Source organism: Aotus nancymaae, unplaced genomic scaffold, assembly GCF_030222135.1.
Source record: "Aotus nancymaae isolate 86718 unplaced genomic scaffold, 86718_ANA_hifiasm-v0.15.2.pri h1tg000041l, whole genome shotgun sequence".
NCBI classification, from domain to species: domain Eukaryota; kingdom Metazoa; phylum Chordata; class Mammalia; order Primates; family Aotidae; genus Aotus; species Aotus nancymaae.
Window position 1 is genome coordinate 34737381 of NW_026988455.1, and position 14749 is coordinate 34752129.

The window sequence follows — 14749 nt, forward strand, 5'->3', positions numbered from 1 at the left end:
ATCCCATAAATATATATACCTAGTATGTACCCAAAAAATTAAAAGTCAAATTTTTTTTTTAATATTAGAGTCATCTGCAGAATCACATAGATTATTGTGCACAAGAAATTAAATAGGCATAGGTAGCCCCCAAAGGTGGTGGTGCTCCCGAGTCGTTACTCTGGCCAATGGATGGGCCTTATTACTCTGGCCACTCTGAGAGTGTAGGAAGCCAAGTTCTTTGTTTCTAAAGGCACGTGGGGCAGTGGAAGGCACTGATTGTTTCTGCCTGGTTAGTTGCCCCTCTCCTTCTGGGAGCTGCCCCTCCTCCACGCAATACAGGTCCCTCCTGGGAGCTGCCCTGTTCTTTTTGTTTTTTTAGTAAACAAAATTTTTTTAAAGAAAAGCTCAAAAAGTAAAAAGAAGACTTTAGCAAATCACCGTTTTTGTAAGATGAGAAACTCACTATCTCTTGACAGTCACTGGGAGTTTGGAGATGGACTGAAGGGCAGGTTTACATTTATCTTACTCACCTCTGTTCCCCACTCCACTGAATTCCTGGCTCGACTTCACAAACATGCTAACTAATCCTGCTGGCCCTTTGTTGGCCCAGCCAGCACTTGTCCCCAAAGCCTTGCTGACACAAAGCTGCATACAGCAAAGCTTTTTCCAAATTTTGGAAGCAATGAAAGAGGATAATAAAAACCTACCACATAGGACAATTGACAAGATTTAATGCCGTGACAAGAAATCTTACATGAGGGCTTGGAAATAGTAAGCCGCTGTGCTATATGGGTCTTCCACATGCTTCCTGCCTCACCTGGCAAGAGGGACGATATACAAGATCTCCTCTACTACACTTAACAAAGAAGGAGGCAAAGGAAGGAAAAGGAGAATGGCAAGGGGGCCATTTATTCAGCCCACATTTATCAATTTATTGCCACATTCTAGCTACCTCCACACTACACTGCACAAGCGATGTTAAAATAATAAAATAGGCCCTACAACCAAAGAAAGTTCCAAGTACTAAGGAAGAAATCACCCAAGGAAATTAATACTGCAACAACTATACACCCAGACTTCAGAAGAAATTCTCCTAAGCCTTTGGTTAAGGATTTGTGACAACCTGAATTACACCTTAGCACTCAGGTTTCAGGTTGAAGACAATGGCAAAGGTGCATTGAGAACATAGGAGCCTGTGCCAAAAGACAGGCAAAGAGGGTGCTATGTAAGATGTTACCTCTACCAATAGGCTGGAAACTGTCTGTAGACCACAGCATAGAAAGGAGGAGTTTTCCAAGGTAAAGCATAGAAGTCTTTTGCATCACTAGGGCCAGAGGCTGCTCTTCTCCCAAGAAGCTTTGGATCGAACCATGAAAAGCCCAGCAATTCAGGCTGTAGAGTCTGGCTCCCTGAGTTGGTGCACTCCACATTTATTATCATCAGCAAGAAATCCTGCATTTCAGCACCCAAAAGAAATAAGAAACTCCTGTCTGATTGCTGATGAGCACATGTACACTTTCCCAGGCTCCGAGTCCACTCCTGATAAACATTAAAGAACCAGCTGCTCTTACCAGGACCTAGTGGGGGTTTTACTTACTCTCCAATTCCAGCACATCCCGAGATAAGTCATAGGCTTTTGATGAAAAGCAAAAAGAGGTGAATGAAACCACAGGCCAGGTAACAAGGGTCACTCTTTTATTCCTGAAACAAATACTTACAAGGACAAATACACAATAAATCATCTAAACTATACCAAAAACCTGAAAGAAAAATTATGTTATTTCAAAGAATAATTCACGAGTCTTAATTATAATTTTTCTTCTTTAAGGAAGGTTTAAAATTCAAGATGCAAAGTCACAACCAAAGCTGTCATTGGGAATAAAATCTAACCTCTCACAGAATCAAACATCTGAAATCACGCTAAGTCACAGAATAGGGGTAAATGGGAGGAAATACAGAAAATGCAAGTACCATGAAAGTTGCATAGAAGGCATCAAAGTATCAGGCCAAGTTTACAGACACTGATAATAGACAAACAGTGAGACCAAATTCCAGACCCATCATTTTCTGTGTGACCTAGGGCAGGTTATTTAATCTTTGTAAGCCGAAGTTTCCTCATTTATAAGATGAACATAATAATATCTGCCTCTGTGTTTTGTAGGACTTAGATGAGTTAATATGTCAAGTGCCTGGCTTATAGTAGAATACGCAAAATTACTGAAAAACTCTCTTTTGAACTCCCAAGACCCTATCGCATCCAATACAACTTTATGGGTATTAAAGACATGATTTAAAGACAGGTTTAACTGTTCTTTAATCCTTTTTCTGGTAGGTGTCCAAGTTAGTTGAGTTTTTATTGACATGCTAAGTTTTGTGATCTGTGGATGCATTTTTCATAACCACCAAAAACTATTTTCAAGTCACTCTCCCAAATGTGTTTCATTTCTCCCCCTACTTAACTTTTTCCTAGGGCCACATTTGATCAGATTTTTGTTTTCAACATTATCAAGGTAATGATTTAGAGGAGGGCCTTTTATTCCCTACCAGATCACTGAAGGAAAATGGATGCTTGTTGTTATCCAACAGCAACTGTTCTGTTTTGTTTTGTTTTGTTTTTTTGGTGAGAGGGAGTTACGCTCTTGTTGTCCAGGCTGGAGTGCAATGGCGTGATCTCAGCTCACCGCAACCTCCGCCTTCTGGGTTCAAGCAATTCTCCTGCCTCAGCCTCTAGAGTAGCTGGGATTACAGGTACCTGCCACCACGCCTGGCTAATTTTGTATTTTTAGTAGAGATGAGGTTTCTCCACGTTGGTCAGGCTAGTCTCAAACTCCTGACCTCAGGTGATCCTCCCACCTTGGCCTCCCAAAGCGCTGGGATTACAGGCATAAGCCACCACCCCCGGCCCAACAGCAACTCTTAACAGATGACTGGCAGGCAATGGCTCAAGACGAGGTGCAGCCTTTCCTGTGGTTCCTTTCTGTTCTGTTTCCCTTCCTTTCTTGTGGTTTCAGAAAGGATTTCTTCCAGGCAGCAATCCCCAGCCCATGCAGGAATAACCCAGCCTTCTGCAAACAATTAGGGCACCCATTGTTTTTACCTGGCCTATTTTTGCCCCTTCAGTTTCACTGAACCAAAGTAAAATTTGACTTCTGTTCCTTTTAGTTTGGGATTTTTTGGAATCATGTGTAGTAAAGGTCTACACAGGAACCTATTCAACTCCCTATCACTGCCTTTCTCATCCACATCATTCAGGAAACCAAATTTTCCCTCCCTTCTTTCTTCCTTCCTCCCTCCCTGTCTCCCTTCCTCCCTTCTTTCTTTCCTTCCTTCCTTCCCTCCCTCCCTCCTTGTCTCCCTTTCTCCCTTCCTCCTTCCCTTCCTCCTTTCAATCAGAAAGATAACTACTATAGTGGGAATCAAGATGTGCTGTAGTCACAGCATGTAAAATGGGTCTTTTTTACCAGTAGATGACAATTCTAATCCCTACGTTCAGTCCAATAAACTGTTATTGAGTGTTTAATGTGTGCCAGGCTCCATGCTATGTGCTGAGAATACAAAGATTATTGGAGACATGGTCCCTGTCCCCATGGAGTCAATAATGTAGTAAGCTATTGTATTCTATTGTGTTATAATAATATAGTATAACAATAACTACTATACTCTGTAATGCAGAATATAATAGGGTATGTAGCGACTGTTTGGGGGGAAGAGGTCATTTTGCTGGAGAAGATCATCAGGGAAAGCTGTTTTTAGTTAAGGATTTTAGTGTCTGATGGAGAAAAACTGTGAAAACTTCCTAAAGTTTCTCCTGGATGGTTTCTCAAGCTACTCCAATAATCCTCCATGGTGTTGCCAGAATCATCTTTGTAAAATACAATTTAAGCCCAGGCACAGTGATTCTTATCTGTATTCCCAGCACTCTGGGAGGCTGAGGTGGACAGACCACTTGAGATCAGGGTTTGAGATCAGTCTGGCCAACATAGCAAAACCCCTTTTCTACTAAAAACACAAAAATTATCTGGGTATGATGGTGTGTGCCTGCAATCCTAGCTCCTCAGGGGGCTGAGGCAGGAAAATTGCTTGAAACTGGGAGGCAGAGGTTGCAGTGAGCCAAGATCATGCCACTGCACTCCAACCTGGGTGACAGAGCAAGACTCTGTCACACACACACACACACACACACACAATTTAAACCACACCTTTCGTGAATCATTTAAGGAAACCCTATACACCTTTAGGATAAAGCTCCAAAGGCTAACTCTCACGATGCATGCTCCATGTGCGCCTCATGGGCCTCTCTCCACTCTCCCACACTCTCTCACATCCCCACAGTCTTGCATGTGTTAATTCCTCTTTCTAGAAGGTTCTACATCTCTTCCACCTCTGACCCCTTTTCTACTTGGTGAAATTCTACATCTTGAGATTTACCTCAAATATAAGCTCCTCTGTGAACCCTTCTCTGACACCCTCCACCCCCCTTGCCCACCCAGGGAATTTGGCACCTCTAACAGACAATGTTGGTTGACTAAGAGAATCCTGTTTCCCAACCCCACTATTTTATCAGTTAGAGTTCCCACCAAAATAGATGGTACATTCAGATTGGGTCATTTAAGAAGAGCTTCATAAAGAGACTATTTACAAAGAAGTGGCAGTACAGAAAGCCTAATGGATATTGCAGCACCAGGGGGCCAGAGACACAGGGTATCTCTAGGCCCATAAAGGAAAGGGGAGCTGGCTGATGCCAGCCCAGAAGGAGAAGACTACCTGACAGAAGCTTCCAAATGCAGCCTGCTGCTGCCACAAGGGAGAGAGCAAGGGAAGTAAACACCCAACCGAAACCCCACCCTCGTTCTCCTCTTTCTCTGCATCTGTCCACTGCTGCCCATTGCCCAAACCCAAGAGCAAGGAGACCCGCTGATGTCTTTTCTCTGTCAGCCTCCTGGTGTAGTAGGCAAGGTTTAGAAAGGAGGAGAAGTGGAGGTCTGGAAACTCTACACTCTCATTTTCTTGTTCCCCTCAAAGCTGATGGGAGGAAGGGGGTGGCACTGGACATGGTTTGGGCATATGTCAGTGAAAGTCTGCTCTGGAGCTCATAGAGTGGCCCTTATTTCCTTGATGAACAAGCTGAGCTGGTCATCCCTGGTGTTTTCTCTCCTCCACCCTGAAAGCTATGACTCTAAAGCTATGGTGACCATCTTGAAACACTGGGGGAGAGTCCAAGAAAATCACAGCACTAACAGACCTCATGTCATTGAGGCCTTAAACCCACACCAGCAGCTGCCTGCTTCCAGACTTCCTGTTGCATTCGATTTATGCCATTATTGTTTTCTGTTACTTATGAAGGAAGGCATTCCTAACTGAGGTGGCTTCCATATATTATAGCAAGTCCTACTGAAACTATCTGAATAGGTATCTGTCCCCTGGAATGTGAGTTCTGCAGGGTCAGGACCGGCATAGGGAAGGCCCTAATTATTGCTCATGGAGTGAGTAAATGAAGCAATGCATGAAGCACTGCAGCCATATAAGTAGGATTCAATATCATCTTGATCCTTCTTCCGAACACCATTTCTTTCCTTTGCGTTATTTTACCCTAAGGAACTCCATCTTAAATGCTTCACTCCCTGTGTTTCCTCATCCTCCCTCTGCCCTCATACATCCATCGTGTATCAAGCAGACTTGCCTCGCACAAATTGTTTGCATTCTGTTTAATACCTACTTTAAAAAATGATTCTCACTCTAAAAGAGATGGGCTGATTAATGTACTCAAAATATCTTGCACTACACAGCCAATTCCTTTATCCTTGTTCTATTCATAATGTATAGCCCTTCTCTCTTCAAATGTGCATAAAAGGACCCATTCCCCATCAGCTTATTTGTAGCTGCAAAGCTTGAGGTGGTGCTAGATGTCAAAAATGAAAAATTGCTAAATTCAAAATTGCTTCTCTCTTTGTTTTAAAGGTGACCTGCAAGTAGTTTTTATTTTTTTAATGAGCTAATTGTAGGATTATATGCTGAATGCCCCAAATGCAGAGAGTGAGAGAAGAACACTCAGCACATACCTGCTACAAAATACCTGGTATTGTTTCCTTGCCTCTGCAACCCCAGAGTGCTGACACCCACATTCCCCACAGCCCCAGTGAGGAGCCTGACTCAGAGGCAGCTCTGCTTTTGAATTGGGATAATGGGTGTGCAGAACAATGGTTAACTGGCCTAGGAATGGGAAGACACAATTTGGCTATTTGCTGGGTGAACTTGGGCAAGTTGTCTTAGCCAGACCTCAGCCCCTTCACCCCTGCCATGAGGGAACTGGCTGGCCTCTTCATTCCCCACCTCTGAATAACTGATGGTTATGACTTTGTGATCAGCACATACCTTCCATAAAGGGCAGCTGTCAGAGCTGTAAATTATTTCCAAGACTCACCAGGCACATATACATTTTATTTTATTTTAAAAATTTCTTAAATATAGGCAGTGATCCTATGTTTCTCAGTTCCAAACCCTGCTCTTTCTGGTTCCAAATACTGCCCAAGGCCAGGCCGGGACATGGATGATCTCAACTCTTGTCCTGCACTGAGACATAAAGACACTCCCTCAGAGTGACTCAGTCACTTCACGGGTCCACAGCCTTTTCCAGATCATCTAGGAGCCTATCCAGGAAGAAAATTATGCCAAAGGAGACGTGGAAGTTCACTAGGTAATACTGTTTAGGAGAACCACAGAATTTCATTAGCAATTTTTCATTTTTGTCATTTTCATTTTTGACCTCCTCCTGATGAAAATGGCACTCTGGGACCAATGTGAAGGCCTGCCTTACTTACTCTGTCTCCAGTTATGTGTCACCTATTAAAATGTGCACAACCACTTTGGGGTAGCACATTAAATTATTCATTATCTACTATTACAGCTCAGAGAGCATGAGTTGTTCAGATTCTGTTCCAATGAGCTGGCTACTGCAGCAGCAATAGAAGAGCAAGCAGGGGCTGGGCATGGTGGCTCACATGTGTAATCCCAGCACTCTAGGAGGCTAAGGTGGGCAGATCATGAGGTCAAGAGATCAAGACCATCCTGGCCAACAGGGTAAAACCCCATCTCTCCTAAAAATACAAAAATTAGCTGGGCGTGGTGGCGGGTGCCTGTAGTCCCAGCTACTCAAGAGGCTGAGGTAGAAGAATGGCTTGAACCCAGGAGGCAGAGGTTGCAGTGAGCCAAGATTGTGCCACTTCACTCCAGCCTGGTGACAGAGCAAGACCCTGTCTCAAAAACAAAAAACAAAAAACAAACAAGAAAAAACAAGCAGGGCAGTTTTGCTAAGGAGTCCAAAGAAGGGAGAAAATTAGAGTGAGTAGAACCACAAAAGGAGAGCACCAACATGAGGGGTGCTCAGCACTTGTCATTCATCCATTCTTTCCCCCATCAAATATTAAGTGTCTCCTCTGCACCACGGAGTGTGTAGGAGTGGATGATCCATTATAACGTAACTTCCTAATCACGAAGAAGACTAAGAACACTCAAGATCAATGTGGCCCACTTCCTGGAGTCTCCTCCAAGCCAGCACTTCATAATTATGCCTCTCTGGGAGTTGGAAAGCTTTGCCTCCCAGGACCAGGGGACACAAGACCTCTATACTGGCCTCCTGAGAACCAGGCAACACTGACCATCTGAACACAGCTCCTCTTCTCCAACCCACACTGACCCCACTCTAGTTGTTTCCAAAAGATTACGGCATTCCTGTTCCTTTGCTCACTGATGCGGCAGCTGTGTGGGCCTGGCAAATACACTAATACAGGAACACTTCTAAGCTGGCAATATAGGAGGGCTAAATCACTATTCGTGGCATATATTTATCAGCCCTTGTTTCATATAAAAACAAAACCAAATACACAGTCTGGAGATCCATGCTACTCAGATCCTGCAGAGACTCCAACTCGGTCCTTGGAGTTCTCTGTGAGCGCCTAAGATTTAGACAAGAATCCTGGGGGACTGAATCCACCCTCAGCCCTTGCAGCCTCTCTCCAGAGGCCTGCTAGACCCAGGGCTCTTTCAGACTCCATTTTGTCCAAGTGTTAAATCTCCCAATGGGAAAACGTAGTATGTTTGTTTGATTTGGTTTTGCCTTCCTACTAACATATCAGAAAGATATTGGAAACAAAAGTCCAGGTTTGGCCTTCTAGTGAAGTTACTTGCATATTGCCAAGTGCACACAGGGAAGCCAGCCACTTCAAGGAGGTTAAAGCATCAGCAAGTTGTGCCTCTGGATTTGAAAATGCCAAGCTGGTACTTGCGTGTCAATTGGAAATACCATGCTGAACTCTATGCCTTGGGAGCTTAAGACAGATTAAGTTACTGCTAAGACCTTACCTAGTCAGAATTCATCTGCAAAATGAACTACAAGAGCAAGCCATCCACAATCAGGTAATTCCTATCATAAACCTAATGAGAAAATAACTCAGTAGCCACCAATGGCTTTTGCCTAAAAAGATGAATGATGTGGAGGAGAATCCTTGGCTGTGAGAAGAACAGAAGAAATTAATTGCTGAAACCTTCACAGCATGTTGAAAGCCAAGAATTATCCCCTGGATCTGTACTCATAGTTTACAACAGCTGCCTCTTTCAGACAGGTTGAAGTGACTCTTGGGTAGAGCACAAAGCACAGCTGATTGCAGCAATGAATCTGCAGCCAGGTCAACACTCAGCACTGCACGGAGGATGCCCGTCCTTGGGCACATGCACAGAACCTAGCCGGGGCCGAAGACTGGAGCCCTCACTCCCCTCACTCTCTGAAGCTGGCACTTCCCTTGTGACACAGCATCATCCCACTCACAATCTTATTGTCATGATAACTTTTTTAAATTCCACTGAGAGATGGCTGAAGCACAATCTATTTATTGATACTTTCCAGCTACTAGAAACTAGGATTGTCATGAATGCATCAGGAAAGAACATCTTGTGCCCTGTGGTGAACTCCTTGAGGGTGGTAATAGAAGGAACAGAGAACAACTTATCAGGAGATTCCTTTGAGGTCAATGCTTAAAGTCAAGGCACTTAAAAATATATATAGGAAAAAAATAAAATATAAGCCATTAGGAGAAAATAAAGCCAGAAGAGATAGAAAGTTGATAGGCAAAAGATTTACTTTTTTTTTTTTTTCAGACGGAGTCTCGCACTGTCGCCCAGTCTGGAGTGCAATGGTGTAATCTCTGCTCACTGCAACCTCTGTCTCCTGGGTTCAAGCGATTCTCCTGCCTTCACCTCCCAAGTAGCTGGGATTACAGGTGCCCACCACCACGCCCAACTAATTTTTTTTATTTTTAGTAGAGAAGAGATTTCATCATGTTGGCCAGGCTAATCTTGAACTCCTGACCTTGTGATCCACCCACCTCAGCTTCCCAAAGTGCTGGGATTATAGGCATGAGCCACCACGCCCAGCCTGCGAAAGATTTACTTAAAATAAATAACTGTTGTAAAGGGTAAAACTTGCAGAGGCAGAGTTTCAGAGAAGTGTGGTTTCTACTAAAACTTAGTGCAGGTCTTGCATAAAGCAGATCATAACCTTTTGTAACACATATTTAACAACTTATTTTCTGATTCATACCAGAAACTAATGTTTCTATTTGAAGGACAAAGTTTAAGACTCTACACAAAGTGAACTTGCCCAACAAGCCATTTCTATTCATCTAATTTGTAGTCTCCGATGCTGAGAATACTATTTGGGAAAGAACGGAAATTCAGTGAAACCAAGATTTAAACAATATGAATATAAGTACTGATGGCAGATTTTGAAAAATTGTTTTGAAGACTTGCAGCCACTCTTCACATGATCAGTTCTGAAAAACTGGGCTGCAGATTTCATGGTGAGTTCTCAGCAGAGAGAAATTGAAGGGCATTATTACAGAAAGGCCCAATTCTCCAGTCAAGCTCCCTTGAGAAGAACTTAACACAGCACAATGATCTCATGATTACCTAAAATTCCAAAATTAATAAGATGATTTATTTTGCTTAAAGGGCCAACTGCTCTTAAATTGATGTTCCTAAATTAGGCAAGACACTGAGTTTCTTCAGCTGTTTACACTTTGCTGAGAATGTGTTTATTAGATCCTTCTATAAGAACAAGTGATGCTAGGAAGAAAATATATATGTGTGGTTCGTAGGTTTTTGGGGATGAGGACAAGGGCATATATTTTATAGTGAGACTAGTTGCTCCCTCCAAGGGTATCAGATTCTTCCTTGGGTTGCTGTACTAACTTAGAGATTGAGACATTTTTCAAAATGCTTAGGTCATATTTTAGTGGTCATTTAATGCATCAAAATCAAGGGGGCAGACAATAGGATACTATACAGGATGGCCAACTTTCCTGGCTCTGTTGTCCTCATATCCCACCCAGATAAACTTCCTCCTTTCCCCTGTATCCATCACATCTTCCTCGCCCTTATAGGATTTCAGTTGCACAGGAAAACAGGAGTTTGGATCCATAAACATATGTATAGATATAGATATAGCTGGCCAGGCATGGTGGCTCATCACCAGTTATCCTAGCACTTTGGGAGGCCAAGGCGGGTGGGTCATCTAAAGTCAGGAGTTCAAGACCAGCCTGGACAACATAGTGAAACCCCATCTCTATAAAAATACAAAAAATTAGCCAAGTATGATGGCAGGTGCCTGTAATCCCTATTTAGGAGGCCAACGTGGGAGAATTTCTTGAACCCAGAAGGCAGAGGTTGAGCTGAGATCATGCCATTGCACTCCAGCCTGGGCAACAGAGTGAGACTCCATCTCAAATATATATATATATTTGTCATATCTATACATATATTATAGGAGCTCATATAAAATAAGCTATATAGATGGCCAGGCCCAGTGACTCACACCTGTAATCTTAGCACTTTGGGAGGCCAAGGTAGGTGGATCACCTAAGGTCAGGATATATAAAATATGGGAGCATATATATGTGGTCCCAGTGAGTAATTCAGAATGCACTCCAACCTGACCCCATAGATAATTTAATTTATGGCCAGTTTCTGTTGTTGTTAGTACTTGTTCCTCCTGCAGCCTTCTCTTAATCAAATGTACTAGCTATGAAACCACACATACTTGCCTAACCCCCCAGCACTTTTTTCCTCCATCATGATCATTGCTAGACCCAGGAATGAGACTCAGCCTTCGAGACGGAGCCACCTCCAGGGCATGATGGGCTAGCAAACATTGACAAGACTTGACACCAGCAGTGACATCATGTGACAGCAAGAAGCTATGGTCATAGTAGGCTTGCCACACAGACTCCATCCAGCTCCTTCCACATCGGGAGTGAGCTGGGAGATCAAATGATCACCCACCACCCCTACTCGCTGAACTGAGTCAGCTGCTGTAGCTCTTGTACAAACTTATAGGAGAGGAAGATGCTGGACTTTTTGGTAATAAAGCGAGCAGTTGCTCCTGCAATAATTGGAAAGATTAAATTCTTACCCTCAAATTTATATCAAGTCCTTCTGTTCTGTTTTCTTACAAGGTGACATAAGATCAAATTTTAGCAACCCCATGACATGACAAACATTTTGAGCAGCAGAATTAAAAATAACAACAGCATCTCCTAGCAAGACCCCCTTCTCCTTAGCCTCTCCCCTCCTCTCCTTCAAGAGGCCTTTTCTATCATCACCACCACCCTCACAACCCACTGTGCACCTCATTCCCCTCTCACATTCCATCAGTTTATTTCTGCTAAAATATTAACTGCTAATTAAAGTGTCAGCTGATGCTAATGACTTCAGATGAACATATCTGAGAGCATTGGCATTTGTAAAAGAAACAAAAAAGAGAGAGAGAGAGACTTAAAAAGAGCACTGCCGTCCTCTCCCTCGTGTTGCTACTGTCCTTGGGGGGTTGTCCTGTGAGCAGGTCTCACCCTTTCTTTCCTTTGTCCAAATAAGGAGTAGGATGAATTAGACCTATATATGCTACTTTTTTTTTTTTTTTTTTGAGACAGAGTTTCACTCTGCTGCCCAGGCTGGAGTGCAATGGCATGATCTTGGCTCACTGCAACCTCTGCCTTCAGGTTCATGCAATTCTCCTGCCTCAGCCTTCCAAGAAGCTGGGACTACAGGCATGTACCACCATGCTCAACTAATTTTTTATATTTTTAGTAGAGACGGGGTTTTCCCATGTTGGCCAGGCTGGTCTCAAACTCCTGGCCTCAGGTGATCTGCCCACCTCGGCCTCCCAAAGTGCTGATATTACAGGCATGAGCCACTGTGCCTGGCTACTCTTGAAGAGTGACATTCTTCTCTTGAACAGTGTCATCCTTTGCCATGAATGAATCTGGCCTCATGAAGCCTCACGGTGCACTGGCCTCTATCTGTTGAATGTAAATGGTTTAGAATCATGATTTTCACTTATCTGTCATGGTATCTTCTACTGAGGAAGCGAGGTCTCTAGCCCATTGGATCAGAATTTCCCAGGAAAGCTCAAAGGCTCATGTGGAAAGCTCCAAGTTAGTGTGTAAAACCAAGAGTCGTAACCCTCACTCCGTGGTTTGCTGGAATTCTAGCGAGGAGAAGATTGCAGACAACAGCAGAATCCGTGCCTTCCTATGAAAACTGTTGAGTTCCCAGTTGAGGATAGAGTGAGATTTCAGAGCAATCAGGAAGAGTTCTTCCTCCTGACAACTGCCCAGACTTTTTTCTTAGTGCCTTGCACTTTACTGAAATGTGAACATGCCTGTCTGGCTCCACGCAGCTGGTGGTCCAAGGGAACAAGGTCTGATTTGTCTTTCTTTTGAAGCAGGGACTCAGTAAACATTTGTTGAGTGAGTATCTAAACAATAAATAAACAAATGAAAAACTATTGCTCTGATACTATCTGATATGAATAGAGGGGGGAGAAAAAGATGTTCATCAATTTAAAGTTATTCTTCAAAACAAGCCAATTGCAACACAGAAAGATTGCAGGACTGTGACAAGAAAGACAATTGCATATTTTGAGAATGAATTATTATGCAAATCTTTTTAGAGGCATAAGTAATAACAAATTTCTAAATACTGTATTTTAGCATGTTGTGAACTACATAATTCAGCACTGCACAAATTGGCATATCAAGTGTGCCTTGCCTGAGAGCTGAAAGAATCTGACAATCCCTTCATCCACATCTAAAACACCCCAATGTTACCAACTGTCTGAATTGTATGTTATGAGTGGAAGTGTTCTTCAAAAATCCATATGTTGAAGCCCTAACCCCCAGTACCTCAAAAATGTGGCCCTCTTAAGAAATAGGGTACTTTCAGGTGTCAGTAGTTAAAATGAGGTTATACTGGAGGAGTGTGGTCCCGCAATGCAATACGTCTGGTGTGCTTGTGAAAAGGGAAGATTTGGACACAGATGAGCACAGAGGGAGAATGCCATGTCAGGGAAAAGAAAGAGATTGGGGTGATACAGCAGAAACCAGGGACACCAAAGATCCCAGCAAATAACCAGAGGCTGGGAGAGAGGGTTGGATGTTTATCTCCTCCCAATCTATTTGAAATGTGGTCCCCTATGTTGGAGGTGGTGCATGATGACAGGTGTCTGGGTCAAGGGAGCAGATCCCTCATGAATGACTTGACGCTCTCCCTACAGCAATGAATTCATGCAAGAGCTGGTTGTTAGAGAGCCTGGCACCTCCTCTCTCTCGGTCCTCTCTTTGGTCGTCTCTTGCCACGTGATGTGCCTGCTTCCACTTTGCCTTCTGCCATGAGTAAAAGCTCCCTGAAGCTTCACCAGAAGCTAAGCAGATGCCATGCTTATATAGCCTGTAGAACCATGAGGCAAATAAAACTCTTCCCTCTATAAATTACCCAGCCTCAGATAACACAGAGAGGCATGAAGCAGATTCTTCTTCACAGCCCTCAGAAAGAACTAACCATGCTGACACCTTGATAACAGACATTCAGTCTCCAGAACTGTGAGACAATAAATCTCTGCTGTTTTAAGCCATCCAATCTGTGGCAATTTATTACTGCAGCCCCAGCAAACTAATGTGTGGTGCTGCCTCTTGCTCTTTGCCTAACTCTTTCCTCTCATCTCCCTACCCCCAATTAAATGAGCCTAGTGACACAAGAGTAGTTGCTCAGAGTGTTAGCCTGAATATATTGGTCAACAATGACCATCACGAAGTCAACCTCTATTCTTCCAAGTGGGGCAAAGTGTCCACCATGTTGAATTTCTCAGGTTTTCTTGAGGACACCAGAAGCTTCATCACACTCACTCTTGCTTCCAACTCTGCCCTGTGTGCACCAAGTTTAATCACCTGGGCACCCCTGAGACAAGCAATGGCACCTCTTTGTCTATATAGGCAGTATTATCTTACTGTATTTCAACTTGGATAACTAACAATCCTTCAGAAAGTATAATTTATAAAATAACCATGCCTAGCCACCCCCTGAAGTATGAAAGTTCTTCAGGAGGTGTCTCTGTGACACTTCCATCTTCCCCTATTCTCTCTCATTCTTCAGGAGGATGAGAGATAGTGGATATCCACGGAGTGGAGACACAAGGAGGCTTAGTGCTTGGGATGGCTCAGTGCCCGTGTCTGAGCCTATATGAATATTCCAGCCACAGCAACAGATAAAGAGATGAGCTAAGTCTTCTTATATAGGACCAAACATCCCAAGGAAATGAGCCTAGCCCTCAGTTGGACCTCTCTTCAGAAGGCCACAATAAACAAGAACCCACCAGAAAAGGGCCTCTGCTGCCACTTGCCATCTTACTTGACCACAAAAACATCAGTGAAACAATCACATA

General features: G+C 43.4%; 1 pseudogene; it reads right to left on the bottom strand.

The window, feature by feature from the left end:
• LOC105725233 (E3 ISG15--protein ligase HERC5-like) overlaps window positions 1-14749 on the bottom strand; it is a 32111-nt pseudogene that overhangs the window by 10770 nt on the left and 6592 nt on the right.